We start from the raw sequence: 15,974 nt of genomic DNA on the forward strand, positions 1-15,974 counted from the left end.
TTTATCACCTCTGCTTCCTTCCTTCCTTATCTTGCAGTCAGTTTGAGTAAGAAATAAAACACTGTGATGCCTTCAGCAGGAATCCTGTTTAGAAGAACTTGCATGGTCAAAACACAGGTGGGTCATATCTGCTGTGCTACTCATGTGCCCCTTACTCTACATGTGGAAATATAAGGCAGAAATACCAGATTTGCTTAGCATGAGCTGAGATCTCTGGGAGGCTGTGTGACACCCCTTAATATGCATATCATATGGCATCATTCCAAACTCATAACAGGTGTCTGATTAAAAGAGTGAATCACCTGGATCTACTCTTTTCTCCCTCCAAGAAAAGGTTTTCTATATCGAGGATAGGAATTATGCATTTCCTTCTTCTATATATCTGAAAATATAGCTTGAAAAATCAACAATGAAATAGAAATACATCACAGTCACGAGTAAAATGAGTTTAATAGTCTTCTTTTCTTCTGAATATTTAATTGATTCATACTATTGAGAGTTTAAATTTGGAATATGTAATTTTGAATAAATACCAATATTTTACTACTACTGTCTGTTAACAGTTTTGATGGAGATCTCTTTAATGAAAGATCTGGGGAAAATGAAGTAATAAAGACTTCGCTTTTTTACAACTTCTCATAGCCAAGAAATACAAGCATATTGTGAGTTTGTTTAGGAAAAGAAAGTAGTTGGACAGAGGCACTTTTGGCTGATATTCTGAGTTTGTAAGAGAGCAGGAACACAAGAGTAGGAGACATAACAGAAACAAGAGAGAAAAAAAATCCCCAAACCACAGTAGGTATTTTCACCTTGTGTTTTGAAAGATGCCTAGATAATGAACATGGAAACATGGCTTCAGGCTCCATAGCAAAATAAGACACGATCTCTTAAGCACTGTTAGTGGTTAAGTGTACTGTTGACATGCTATTAGCTCAGCATTAGCCAGTTTGGATGCTCTCAGGCACACCTGCACACAGTTATCTGTAGGCTGCCTGCAAGCATTTCTGCAATCATTATACCTGCTGCCTAGAAGTTGTCTGTATAGACTGGAGGCAGGCAGAACTGGAAATATGCCATGCCTCTCTGGCTTCTCCATATGCTGGTATTGACATAGCCAAACAGCACAGTACTGTAGTCCTGAAAAAAACTCCAAAACTCCACTGGAAGAAAATATTCTATTTGGGTGCTGACTGCCTGAGCTTTGGTGTAAATGATAAGGGATTTTTAAAAGTAAAAATAAATGGATAAAATAACCTGAAATGAAAGCAAATTCACTTAAATACAAATGAATCTGAAGGCAGAGGAGATAAAGAGGAGCATGTGTAAATACCAGTAAGAGTGATGCTATATTGAGATACAATAACTACTTCCTCTGATCTCTTAAGAGCAGTGAGCAATAATGATGTTTGGCTGTCCTAAGTGAACTCTATACCTTATAATGCTCATATTGTGCAAATGTGTCCAGATACTGCTGTAGGGGGAGTGTAACTTTATTTTCTTGCAGAGGCTCTAAAGCTATTCTGCTTTAGAGATGGCAAGGCCTACACCCAGGCATGCAAGATGTATCTTGCCTTTCTCCAGCTCGGCTCCTACTTGTGGGTTAGCAGAAAACAAAGAGATACCATATTCTGTCTAGTGATTTTAAGGCATGTAATTAATCTACTTCTATTTACTAGATACACAAGTGCTCCCATAAGAGTGAACTGTGTTCCTTTGAGTGGAGTAACAAATAAACAAAATGGACTGGCTGTTTAATCAAGTTATTGCCCTAACGATGCCCTCTCAGGCACAAACACTGGTGGGTTTGAGAGCCAGCTTCAATGTTGTTGACTTTTTATTATGTTACAAAGGCCATTTATTTACTCAGATTTCTCCTCTGAGAAGAGCTGAATGAGCAGACTTATACCCTCTGATCACAGAGGAAGGTTTATGACATTCTTGTTACTTTGATTGCATTTATTATTCCATAGCTTTTATTTTCCTAGTTTACTTATAAAAATATTATTTTTAAAATGAACTCCAACTCACTAACCAAATAGATTTTTTTAAGATATGCCTAGTTTTATTCTGGGTTTAAGGATTTAGACTGTAAGTAAAATTCCAAAGAAAAAAGTAGGTATTAATTCAACAAGTTGTCTAATTTCAGCTCAGTATGGTGTACTGGGAATTCAATGTGCCAACATGAATATATGGCCAGTCATATTCAAAAAGAGACACAGAATGCTCGTTGGAGCATATGTTAAATAAAATAGCTTTATTTACAAGGATTGTTATCCCTGACATTATTTTTAAATAGTGCTAGCTAATCAGAAGGTAAGCAGTCCTCAGTGATTATCTATTGATAACACTGCCTCAGCAGAAATGTGAGCCCAAAGAAATTAATACTTCACTCTATCAGAATAAACACCACAAGAACTGAATAAGTCTTCCTTCAGTACTCTGGCCTGTGCAGGTCTAAAGATTGAAGCTAGTGTTTTAATGCATAAGACAAGAAACTAGTAGGCAAGCTTGTAAAAAGGTGTTGATATGACTAATGAATGAAGGGGCAGCTTAATAATACACACACCAAATTCAGTCCTCATGGAATATACTGGTCCTTGCTCGGCCCACTGCCTCTGTCCTGCAATAGGCTGTTGTTGCAATGTCTACATCTGGAGGAAAAGATACAAAATCTTTTCATGCCAAGCTTCTTATATCACTCACACTGTCATTATCTCTTCTCTTCTAATATATCTTTGACTGCTTTTGCTTTTTATCGCTACAGTAAATGGCTCATAATTCTTAATTAATGATCCTTCTCCAGTTCATGAAAAAAATAGCTACTCTTTTAGATAAAAGCAATGTTAAGAACAAAAACATTATCCCCAAAGTTTCTTCTCCTCAGTCACTGCCATTTTCCTCTCATTTGGACACTGTGTTACATTTATTTTTTCTTTACTAAACGTTAAAGCAGCTGGTCTTAGTGGGACTGTTGCCATAACTAAAGTGGGCAACTGCTGAATATATGGAGAAATCTGGCACAACATGTCAGTAAGACCTAGAGCTAGAACTTTACTAGCTCCTTGTCACATTTTCATCATTTCATAGAATGTGCTGGAAAGTAGTAGCAAGCTGCCTGTTTACCGTTCTTTAAGTTTTACAGCTTATGCAACTTGCTTTCAGCAGGGCAAAGCGAGGAAAATGTGTATCCTTTTTTTTAAAAAAAAAATATACAATGTGATAATGTATTAACGAACACATTCAGTACTGAGATAACTCATGAGAGAATCCTGAAATACTGGTGCATCTGAAGGGGGATATAAATATATATCGTCCTCAAATCCAAACTGAGGATAGCTCACAGCGGAGTCCCATAATTTGACCTCATCAACAATTTTGTCACATAATCTGTTGCAAATAAAACAATCCAAAACATCTGCTTGTCATTGATTGTTTAAAATGAATAAGGAAAAAAAGAAATGTCAGAAACTTCATGTAGTTTTTGAAAGAGTCATATTTTTCTGCGACTTTCTATACAGAGTAATGCTCTGTTTTGGAAGGTCTGCCTTTTAGTTATCATCTCTTCTGTTGATCCCTAATAGTTGTCAAGCAGAGAATAAGTTGGGAATTTGTTCTGAACATCTGCTGAAAGATTATGGGTGAAATCCAGTGGTTCTTCCAACATTCCCTTTTTTACTAAAACAAGTATCATTGCATAAGCTGCTAATGAGGTCATATCATAGTTGTTCTGTTATTTTCAGACATGACAGGAACCACAGCTCATTCTGTCCTTTTTGTAATGCATTTTGTGCTGGTTTAGCTGTGAAGGCACTATGTCTGACCAAATTTCATGCCGGCATGGGAGAGTTATAACAAAAAACATTCATTTGTATGAATCTAAAAAACATGGTACACTGCTCTTTTTAGTATAGTACCTGTTATTTCTTTCAAAGAGATCTCATGTCTGGAAGATATATAGTTCAACATCACTGTTTTTCTTAGGTTTGTTTATATTCAACTTAATTTTAGTACTTGCACGTGGTTCTATTCTATCAGCAAGTCTTATATGAAAGAGTTGAATCTAAACATAATAAGAAAATGTTCACATGAGATGACACCAGCGTGTGTATGGCCAAGTGCTAAAAGAAGTGGGTAATTATTGTTACTTATAATGGACCCCATTTCAGAAGATGAAAGGAGGTATAAGTATTTTATCCATATATTTGTTTTTAATTTCCAGACTGGGGATTGCTAGCCAACAAACCTACTGGCAACAACTTGGCACAAAATTCAAGAGGCTATTCCAGCTACATCTGATCAATCCTTACCATGAAGAATAGATATAAAATAGACTTTTGGGGGATTGCGGGTGTCTTTATCTTCTTTCATTCCTGCTAGATTACATACACTGTCTTTCACACTGGCTAGTTTTCAAGAATGGAAAGACATTTTATTGGAACTGTTTGTGTTATATAAGCAGAAAATAAATATTTAGGAAGGAAAATAAGCAAATACTGTATTTTCTTAAATTAGCTTTACTTGTGAATTTAGTGCATGCAAGAAAAGATTTGTTCACTCACATTTAAAAAACATTGTTTTGAAGACAGAAAAATTACAGATATGTATATGTGTCTGATGTTCCCAGGACAGTATGTCCAGTTGCAGCCATCTATGTCCAGGGATTCAGTTGATCTAGACAAAACAAAGGTGTTGTTTGCCTTAAAAAAAAAAAGAAAAACAAACCTATAAGACTCGCTAATGAGTCACATTTGTTGCTCTTATTTGTGTTTTTGATGACAGTTCAGAAGTCATGTTCTTCAGAGTTTTTTATTTGGGATCACAAATACATGGTGCAAGCTAGCACCACCATCACGTCTGCTAGGAATTAGACATGCTTGCAAGCAAGCATTGTTCCCATCCTTGAATAATGAAAAATTGCAGTCTCTAGGGCACTTAATTTGACACTTTTCATGTGATTCATGTTGGCTTTCAAAAGAAAAAATAACAGTAATTGGAAGTTTTAGGCAAAAAAAAAAACTACAGTCTAAGCAAGATCTTTAGAGAACTTGAGAAATATGTCTCTGACCATTTAGGTTTCGGCTTTAAATCATCCAGGTACTTTGTAAATTGTTAGTTTTTATTAACCACGGTAATTTCAAATGAACCTGTTTCCTCTGTTAAATCTACATTAAAATGTCTTGGCACAAAAATAACAGACATTGACACACAAAAAAATGTGTGAGTAGCTATTTGTATTAATGAAAAATTTCTTATATATAAAAAACTTACACTGCAGTTACAGTCATTTTCTGTTATACTGTCCAGTAGAGCTATTATAATAGGGATACTTCAGACATTCATTGCAGATTAAATTATTGTGCTTTTCAGTTACTCTGGAGAAATGAAATCTTTGTATCCTCCAATGTCACCCATCACTAACCTTGAATACTTACACGTTTCCTACAGTGTTTTGCATTGTATCAAGACTAATGCCCCAAAAGACAGGAATATTTAAAATGAGATAAGCATAACAGAAATATCAGTGCTGTAGTGAATCCACCAGCTGCTGGACTACAGTTTGGTGAAAACCACAGGTCGTTGTCCCTAACTGTACCTTCTTTGTCACAATCCATTACTTTTCATCCTCCCAGTATTTCCTTTCTTATCAGTGCTTGATACTTATCATCCAAATTAAGTTCTATGACAACTGGTACTTTTTATGCCCCTACAAAACAGCAGTTACAAAATATTTAAATTCCTTGTATTACCTTCACAATCCAACTTAAGTATGACTGATAGTTGTATGGGAACTGTTGAGTCACAGCCTGAACCACTGATTGATCACCTGAGGAAAGGACTGAGTCAGCCATGGGAGCACAGGTGAAGGTGATTCACCTGTGTGACTGGAAGACCCCATTTAAGGGCTGACTGCCAGGGGAGAAGGATCTTTTTCTGGAGATCTTTTCTCTGTGGAGTCTTTCCTGTGAACCTAGATCTCTGGAAACAGGTGAGCATCCCTTCCCTGTTTGTTTCTTTTCCCATTTTTACCATGATAATCTTTCCTGCTGTAATACCAACTGTAACAATAGTACGCAAGCACACTGTAATTAGCTCATCATTTTTAACTACTTGAGGCTCTAAGAAAAGCATAAAACTCATTTGTGCTTGAATCCCTGTATGTTGAACAACTGCCTTCAATCTGCCAAGGAAGCATTCATCTGCAGCCTAAAGCACAGGTCTTCATGGTTATATATATATTTATTTATTCAGCTGCACATTAGTTAGCAAGTCCTAACTGTCTTTTCCTCAGCCTTCACATCTTTCAGGAAACTTTGAGATAATATCTGTAGTTCCTAAAAGAATAAATACTTCTGGTATTTTATATCTGTCACGGTTGTTTCTAGATCTATCTGTATCTGTGACAAGGGACACAGACTCACTTGCCTGTGGGAAAGGGAACAAAAGGGGAAAAAAAGAAAAAAACTAACCAACCAAACAGCAGCAATGATCTGCAGAGGAAATTTAATTTATTAATTAGAATGGCAGAAATAAAAGTTGGTTGGGATTGAAGCTAATAAATCAAATAAATTACAGTTTCTGAGAACCAAGGTTCTTACTCTGATCAGCCAGGGAGGAAAGAGAGGCAGTCTCATGACTTTCAGTCAATTTTATCTTTCCAACTATCCAGAAAATGGAAATGGAACAGCAAAGTTTTCTGGGTTCTGTAGCACATTTCTCTTCTTCTGAGGTTCACAGTGCGCTACATGATGTGATGATGTAGAATACAGATAACAAAAATCATAAAACCACAACACTAACCTTTGCACTAACTAGGTGCATTTCAAGTTGCTTTGGAGAGGTGGCTCTTGATAAGTGCAACTTTCTTTTGTGTGTGTGCTTTTTTTTGTTGTGCTTGTTTGGTTTGTTTACTTATCACTTAGAAACCTTTAGTGCTTTAACCTTGGATTCATACCTTCAGATGGTACTTTAAGTTTTTCCTTTCTTCTCAATGACAACTAATGAATGAAGCCAAGAAAACTTTTAAAAGTGTGGGGCAAGATGCTTATTCATTTCTACACAAACATTAGATAATCTAATTAAAATTTCCCCCTAAGGGAAAGAAGTCTTTTCATAACAATTCAAACACCATTCTGTGGCTATTTAGCAATTCTAGATTTAAGCAGATACGTCTCTTATGAAATAATGCAGAAGGTCTTTCAGAGAACATGAAGTGTGCTTTTATAAAAACTCACTGTTTATATTTTGCAAATTAAGCGTGTTTACTACAATGTTGCATGAAAGGAGAAAAGACTAAATCTTTGTGAAAATACCTTATTCTCTGAACAGTAAAATGTTGAACTTTGTACTTTCTATATATCGACCAGATAGTCTTTCTCATGCAGAAAGTAGATAGCTGATGCTCTTTCATTGCTGTCTCACTGTTATCAATCAGAATGGACCTGTAAAAATTGATGTTATGCCGTGAAAGACAAGGATTTAGTAAGTGACTACGTATGAGAAACGGGAAATGATATAGCTTCATAAATATCTAAGATTTCCTTACGTGAATACAAAGAAAACTGTCTAAATCTTTCATTAATTTCACACAGTGTTGTAGCTAGTGATCAGCTGAAAGAAACTTAGATAAATATTACTACTAGACAAATACATATTTTCTGTTCCCTCTGAAAATATTTTTTCCATCTTTTATATGCTTTACTAAAAATTTTCTAGGGTTCCAGCAATAATTTTCAGACAATGAAATCAAGTGTTTGTGTTAATGAAATGAAAAAGTTCATGATGTTATTGTGTGAAGAGTCACAGAGTACAAATCAATAAAAATGAAAGTTTGCATTTCATCTGAAATTGTGAAGTTTCTTATAGATAATTCCATGGAGTAATTTCATTCATCTGTGATTAGCTTTTGCTTGCGTGATACTATGCAATTCATAGAGTTGTATACACAGAGTCCCCATACTTAGTAGGGAATTACTGCTTTTTTTTTTTTTTTATTCCTCCATCTGTTATTTCTCACTTGAATAGAAAAACTTGGGATTAGTACTTTCTTTTCAAGATTAGTACTTCCCAAGATAGTTATAATGTCGTCTTTAGATTTTAGCAAAAATAAAAACCAACACTCAAGGCACCATCCCCAGCTTATCAGTGAGACATTTAATTTGATTAATTAGGTAACTGGTCAACTGGTAATTGGTTGACATCCTAAGCTTTCAAGAAAAGTTGGTTGCTGCAGTTGAGTGGGTAAGTGAGGGAATTTTTTTGTTTTCATATTAAATAGGGATCAAACAGTGTTTAGTACAGTGCTAGTACTTTAGATTGAAACATGCCAGAAAAAGATCTTCAGAGCTGTGGTTGGAATCCAGAAGCAGTAAGCTAAGAGCAAAGGAGTTTCTTGTGAGCAAAGACTGTAAAGAAGATAGGCACATTTAAAAGACAGAAGACTTACAGGTATGAAATGGCAGCAGGCCAGAACTGCTGTCAGGAAACAGTTCCTGTATCACAGCACTCTGCATCCCTTTCCCAAATAATGGATTACTTTGAGATGACAAGGGATCCCAAAGTGTCTTTGGAATGACTGGTTTCCAGGAAAAAAAAGTAGAAAAGTAGAGGGGGAGGGGGGAAGAAAGAAAAAGGTAGTAGAAAAGTATAAATTCTTCACTGAATTACGAAACTTAATCCAGTTTCCTTGGATGCACAACACAAGCAAGGTTGTAAAGGGTCTTGCTCAGTGGACCACTAGTTTCTGAGGGCAGCTGATATCAAATGCTGTCTGTAATAAAGGACCTTGCAGCAAATACATAGCTACCAAATAACATAGCTTTAAGAATTTACTTTTTTCCAGTAGACAAAAGGTTACAATTTAGCATCTGTTTTCAAGCAGAAGTTTTATTTACTAATGGGTAAGCTTGGCTTGAGTTGTTTTGTTGGTTTTTTTAGTTGTTTGTTTGTTTTCCTGTTCTTTTTTATTTAAATCAGCATGTCTTTCATCCATACTTCTCTTATGAATTTTCCCAAGCTTTTCATTGCACTGGTACCTTGTAGTGAAAAGTTCCAGTGTCTGTCAACTTGATTTGTAGAGATGATTTTTTTTTTTATTGGCTTGGAGTTTAATTTGCTTTCAAAGGATGACATCTTCAGTGGGAATGGGAACTCTTTTGGATCTATCTGCCTCCAGTTAGCTCATTATTTTGAATCACTAAGTGAATCTCTTCTATTTCTCTTCTTGCTATATAAAGATGTCCCGGGCTTTTTCAGTCTTCGTATGGAAATTTTTCTGTACCTCTGACAACGCTTATCAGGCATTTCTATTAATACGTAATTAAGGATCCATGTATTTAATTGAGAAAAATAAACTGTGCCTGGGTTCTTGTTAATAAAATCAAGCAAAAAAGAATCCCAGCTTGCTCAGATATTTGCTCACAAATCTGAGATCTGATTCTGTTGATTGTTCACATATTATTTCCTACATTGCCTTTTCTGCATCTGACAGATTTCACCCCGGGTTCAAATCTCCATTCCCATGCCAAGTACACACTTGGGCAGGTATTATAGGATAAACCTAATGTTGGGGAATTAATTTTCTTTCATTTGCTATTCCTAAACCACCAGTGTATGATAGGAACATAGGTGTTTTGTTGCTTTCCGCACTGAAGAATACCTGTAAAGTCCAGTCCATACAGTGATTGTTTTTTCTCCCCTACTTCTACAAGCGCAGTGCTCAGCAGGGGAAATTGTCAGTAAATAACTGCTGAGCATGGCATTTCCCCATAGGAGCTATGTGGTCTGTTGTCTCTGTGAAGTTTTCATATCCTAACTAGATTTGTTTCCCTTTGTTGGTTTTAGCATTCCCCTTGAAAACATTACAATATTTTTTTATCAAGATTACACAGATCAAAATCATCTTTTATCATGACTGAAATTACAGTGTTTTGGGTTTTGTTTTTCTTCTGCTAGTTTGTTTTCCTGAAGGCAAAGAGGAGGTTGTCCTTTGGCAGTCAAAAGAAAAATTTATTGGTATTTCCTCTTTCTTGCTATTTCACCATAATCTTTGTATTTTACCCATTGATTTCCATGCCAGTTCTTTAAGCCCTGATGCATTATCATTTCTTTTTGCTGATATCACTGATACCACATTTTGTTTTTGCAGGAATCTTCTGAGAATTACTGAGTACAAAGAGACAACACTTTATTGGGAATTCCCTGAACTGCAACTGATTGGAAGCTAGAAGAATGAGATTTATGGCCATCCATTTGTGACCATATCTGGGTCATAAATGAGTTGCGTCTTACTAGATTTATCTGAATCTAGCCTTAGTCTAAACTGGATTGGAAATAACTGTTCTTAATTTTGTATTGTGTTATTCTCCATTTTACAGTAAATTGTTTAGGGGAAAAAGGTAAAATGCTTATATGAACTGGATGGCAAGGGGGGTGGCTGTGTGTAATCTGAAGAGTGGGAAATTCCAGCACCCTGAACTCCAAATTACAGCTGTGGGAGGTGTACTGGCCTCCCTCAGCTGATTGGGAACCCAGTTTGTTCAGAGTATAGGCCTCCAGCATTTGCACAGGGTTATGGCCCAGACCTCCCACAGCCAGCTCGGGCTCAGATTTGTCTCATCACAGCTCCATCCACCACTGGCAAACTGATTTTTGGTTAATTTCTTCAGAGGTATCTGAGGGATTACTTTACCATACGTATACTCTGACAAAAAATAACTGGCTCTTGCAAATCTTTGCAAAGGAGTAAGGTGCCCAAGTCTGACTTCGCTTCTGTGTGAACATCACTAGCGTACCAATACATTGTATAGGATTTTTCCCCACACTTCCTGCATTTGGAAATGAAAAGAATCTCTAGTGCTCCGTTTTTGCAACCCCCCTCATGACTTTTAAATCATGTTGTCAGTTTGGGATGCTTTGCAGCTATTCCATTTCTCAATTGGAACAGGTTAATAATAGGAAAATGATTCAAGACCACTGTCAAATATCCAGGAGATGGTAGCTGGCTGGAATGAAGAAGAAACTGAGTCACAGAAGTCAGATACAGAACCATAGAATATCCCTAGTTGGAAGGGGTCCACAAGGATCATCGACTCCAACTCCTGGTTCCTCTCAGGACGCAATCCAAAATGGAAGTCTTACTTTACAGTAGAGTTCACAGGATGTTACAATTTAATACATATATGGTCCACACTGCTGCAATGAGCAATGTTCTTTTTTAGTTCCTTAAGGAGCAAGTCCAAGTTTTTTCTAAAACGCTAAACAGATTTTCCTTTGACCTAGTGCCTGATGGATCCAGTCAGCAGCGTTAACTGAATGCCGCCTAAATCTCAGCACAGCAAGTTTGTGACAATGACAGTGCCAGAAATTCTCTTCAATATGAATGACAGGGACAATGTTCTTGCAGCACAGAAGAAGTGGACATGTTTCACTGCTCAGGAAAGATTTTATTTATTCCCTAATGTCTGCCAAATCATTCAAAACAAAAGGAGGCAGCTGGCAGGACTTCAAAAGGAGTTCTGTGGATGAAGTAACTCAAGCTGTACTGCTTTACCTGGCTAAGCTCTTGGAGACCAACGAAGATGAAATGCAAAGCTTCTGGGTCAGCCAGGAACCTCTTTGCAAAACTGCAGATGGAAAATAGCCTGCTCACTGCAATGTAACAAGGTATTCAAAGATGATGAAGTAGAAAGTATATTGTTCTTTAATTTTAGATGCGCATTCTCTGAGAGATAAAGAGTCTGCTTTAGGTCTGAGAAGGAATATCTTCAGACAGAGCAAAAGAGCATGTGCACTTCGCTTGTTATAAAATCTGTTAATCAGACTCTTGTATGTTTATTCAGCCTGCAGTTATTCCTAAGTTTTGAAATATCTAGCTTAAAAAAAAAAAAAAAAAAGCCAAGCTCCTACATAATTAAGAGCAGAACAGGCCATGTTCTTATTTCCAATGAAAAGTTTGAAATTTGATTTAATTCTGAGTTGGAAAAAAAAAAAGATAACCTGGAATATTTTGAGACAAAAGGTGGATAGTCACTAATGGACTAAATATGCTCTTGGTGAACTGTGATTTTTGAAAATAATGATGGTTCTGGTGATGTTTAGTCAGAATCTATAGCCAAGGAAGAGGAGAAAATACATTCAGACTTTTTAAAAAATGATTGCCAAATATAAATAAGCATTTTGAGTTGATGTGGCCTATTGTTTGTTGCAATGACTCAGAACAAGCAAGGATATAAAGGAGAAAGCATGAAGAGGATACTACTGCAGCTTCAGTGATGACTTAGGACAAGGTATGGGACAATTACTGCTGATGGAACAAGTTCACAGAGCATAGAATCATAGTATCACCGAGGTTGAAAAAGACCACCAAGATCAGCCAGTCCAACCTCTGACCCTAATAAGGGCCACATCAAGTAGACTGGTAAAATCCTGAAGGAGAAACTATTATTTTATTGAGGAAAATGAATAGATGAAAACAAACAAATAGAAAAAAGTCAAAGGAAAATGTTTTGGAGCAGCAACCAATAGATAAAGTGATAGTTACTGTTGCTTTCTACACACATGCACATGTGTCTACACAGCCAAGCGTGCATAATGCAAGTAAATACATATGTGCATGCACTGTTATTTCAGCAACGATGTTGTGGGCCAAATAATGAAAATCTTCTTGTTACATACTCTGGACTTTTGGTCATCTGTAGTTGATTACTACAAGATGATCTTTCTGTAGAAGAATGAAAAGGTAAGGCTATAAAATCAGTTAATGTTATTTATAAATATTCTGTTGTGTCATATTGGTAATCTGCAAAATTGACCCGGAAAGATATTACAGTGAAGTAACAGATCATAAATCCCATCATAAATCAGTGCTAATTTGCCTAGCACCAAGCTTATTTCAAACTTGTTTTCTCTCTAAGAAAGAGTTTTGTCTTTCATTATGTTATAGTTACCCACCGCAAACCCACTTGGAAAGAAGCACAGCATTCCCAACAGCCTTTTTTCCAATCAAATACTCTATAATTCTTGCTAAGAAGTTAGAAATAACTAAAACTGCCTCTCAACCAGTGGAGTGGGGAAGCTTTCACAGACTGCCCCTGTCACTTAGGAATGGAATGAGTGAACCACAGATCATAACACTCTATCTCAAACTTGTTCCCAAATCATGTGTTCTGTCATATTCAGCAGGCTGCCCACAGCCTATAAGTAAATCTTCAGATTTAGTAACATCTAGTAACATTTTTGACCAATTCCTTTAAAATAAAAAAAAAAAAATGGCATGCTGAAAAATAACTGAGCAGAGCTTTTTGTTTGATAACCTTGCTCATAGACTCTTTTAGCACCACATAAATCCTGTAGTTGTATAGGATTATTTGGCAGCATGAGTGTGAGAAGATGGCCAGGCTGGTACTGAAAAATAAAATATTAAGAGAGGCTTTGGAAGATTTATGGTAGGAAAGGCTGTGTGTCCTTCAGTAGTGGGAGAGGATAAACTGTGTCAGGATGTTTAGCATCTTTCCCATTGGCAAGTCATTTTCATTCAGTTATGCCTTAGTTCTTTCTTGTTCACAGCCCTACAGTCTCTGATGGCATAACTGAACTCCTAGAAGAGTCAACTGCCAACGACACCATCTTGGGGATGTCTTACACTGCCTTAAATAGAGATTGAGCACAGGGTTGGAGGTGATTGAAATGAAAATGGAAAACTCTGCAGCACTTAGCATATTTTTTTTTTCAGGCAATTTTTTTCCAGAGTTGGTCTCCTGGGATGGGTGAGAGGGTTTTAAAAGCAGCATGGCCCATGGCCTTCTGCCAATGCCAGAGATGTGTTTCAGGGTTATGGTATTACATGGTATGATACAGGGAAGTATTTGGTGAAGCTCTCAGGATGACAGTGCAGCAGGTGCAGGCGGGGAAGTGGGTGGGACAGACTCTGCACATCTGAGCCAAATGGGAACTGGAGACTTAGTGTTACTCATCAGCAGCCTGTCAATGCCAGTGTGGAATAAGAAAAGTCAGAGGAGCTATTTTCACCCGACAGCATGAGGAGATGTCCTCTGGAGCGTTTTTCAAATGGGTTAAAATTCATGTGAAACTATTATCTGATTAACTTCTAGAAAAATGTTCCAACAAAAAACATGCACGTCTTCAGAAGGACAGACTAACACGGACCCAGGGCAGCTTCTTGCTGTGCACACATGGCTGATCTCTTTCTATGCTCTAATTAGCATGTTTATGTTTATTGAAAAAAGTTGCATAAATATATCCCAAAACTTTCAGAAGATGTTTGTTCTTTCAGCAAGAGAGCAGGGTTTGGAACTATTTTGATAAAGGCAGGAAAAATTAGAAAGTCTGAGCATGGCTTGGGTCTTTTTAAATGATGCCTCTGTGTATTTTAAACTCTTATGAGGAATTTCCACAATGAAGATGGTGGTATATGTTGGGCATATTCAAAACATCTCTAAATTTTCTATGCATGTTCTCCCCAAAATTAATAGATCCACTGAAGTGTGATAGCATCAGGATGATTCAGGTGGAAAATCAAAATTCTTATTGTGTAAAGGCAGCCCTGAAAGCCTAGGCAATATTGTGCATAAGTACTGTGCTAAAGATTATGTGTGAGTTGAATATATGAATAAGTGTTTTTCAGAAAGGTTTAGCTTACTGAAGGACAACATTCCCTCCGAAGACCGATAAATCTGGAAACAGCTGTAGCTCAGCTTCCCTCCTAAGGTATCAGAGGAAAGCAGTGCCTGTGAGAGCTGAGAAAAGAGAATATTTCTTTGTTTTACAGCCAGTGTTTGCTGAAGTATATTAGTCCCCAGTACGGGGAACATTTTCTGTCTTATTTTTGGACAGCATAAATTTATTTTTCTGTTATAAATGTCCAACCTTCATGAAAAAAGATATTGCTCAGTAAACACAGTAACAACCCTACCAGTAAGCCTGATACAAGCGAATGTTTTCATTGAGAGTGACTATTGTAACTTTGATCTCCACTGGAGACTCTAAAAACAATCTCCTCAGGTTTCAGTTTTACTGGCAGTTTAGCACATCATTGCCATAAACATTGGGACAAAGAAAAAAGTTTTTTTTGTATGTCTGCATGTAGAAGGATATTAATTATAAATAATGAGTTGAAACTGCCTGCAGTGCAGCTGTGGTTCTTCTGATGAATATTGCCTTCCAGCGGCTGAAACAAAATGTCAAGAGTGGTAGAGATTTGCAATTGGAAAAGCTATATAAGCTATTTATAAAAGCAAATCAACTGTAAAAATATATTTGCTAAATATTTCTGGCTTCTATAGTGCAGCTGAATTTCTTAGTAAAACATCTATCCTCACCATGGTAAAACCTCCCAGAAATAATGTATGTGCGGTTTAGTTGGTGGAGGTTGGATTTCCCTCTTATGAAGCTGGAGAATGTATTTCCTATAAAGATAAACCAAACAATACCAACCATAATGAGGGTTTTGAAGAGATGTACTCAGGAGTGGTAGGCCTTGTTCTTAACCAAAGGATGGAGCTGTATCAGGGGAGGGTCAGGTGGGGGTTTGGGACAGGCTCTGCACAAGAGGGCTGTGGGCATGGAACAGGCTCTCCAGGAGTCTGTTGGGCCACAGACCCGAGCTGCTGGAGTTCAAGGAGCATTTGGATGATGCTTTCAGATATACAGTTTGATGTTTGGGTGGTGCTGTGTGGAACCAGGAGCTGAACTCAATGATTCTTACAGGTCCCTTCTAACTGGGGATATTCCATGATTCTGTGATTCATGGAATCATAGAATGGCCTGGGTTGGGTTGAAAAGGACCACAATGATGACCTAGTTTCTACCCCCCTGCTATGTGCAGGGTTACCAACCACCAGACCAGGCTGCCCAGAGCCACATCCAGCCTGGCCTTGAATGCCTCCAGGGATGGGGCATCCACAGCCTCCTTGGGCAACCTGTTCCAGTGTGTCACCACCCTCTGTGTGAAAAACTTC

General features: G+C 37.2%; 1 long non-coding RNA gene across 1 annotated transcript; it reads left to right on the forward strand.

Annotated features, from left to right (window-relative positions):
- The first annotated feature begins 5,935 nt into the window (after positions 1-5,935).
- Positions 5,936-15,686, forward strand: LOC149918634 (uncharacterized). Its single transcript, XR_016465609.1, has 3 exons — positions 5,936-5,986; positions 10,145-12,736; positions 13,564-15,686. It is a non-coding gene; the product is annotated as an uncharacterized LOC149918634 (long non-coding RNA).
- The last annotated feature ends 288 nt before the right edge of the window (positions 15,687-15,974 follow it).

The sequence above is a fragment of the Phasianus colchicus genome, chromosome 3 (genome assembly GCF_987193195.1).
Source record: "Phasianus colchicus chromosome 3, bPhaCol1.hap1.1, whole genome shotgun sequence".
NCBI lineage: Eukaryota > Metazoa > Chordata > Aves > Galliformes > Phasianidae > Phasianus > Phasianus colchicus.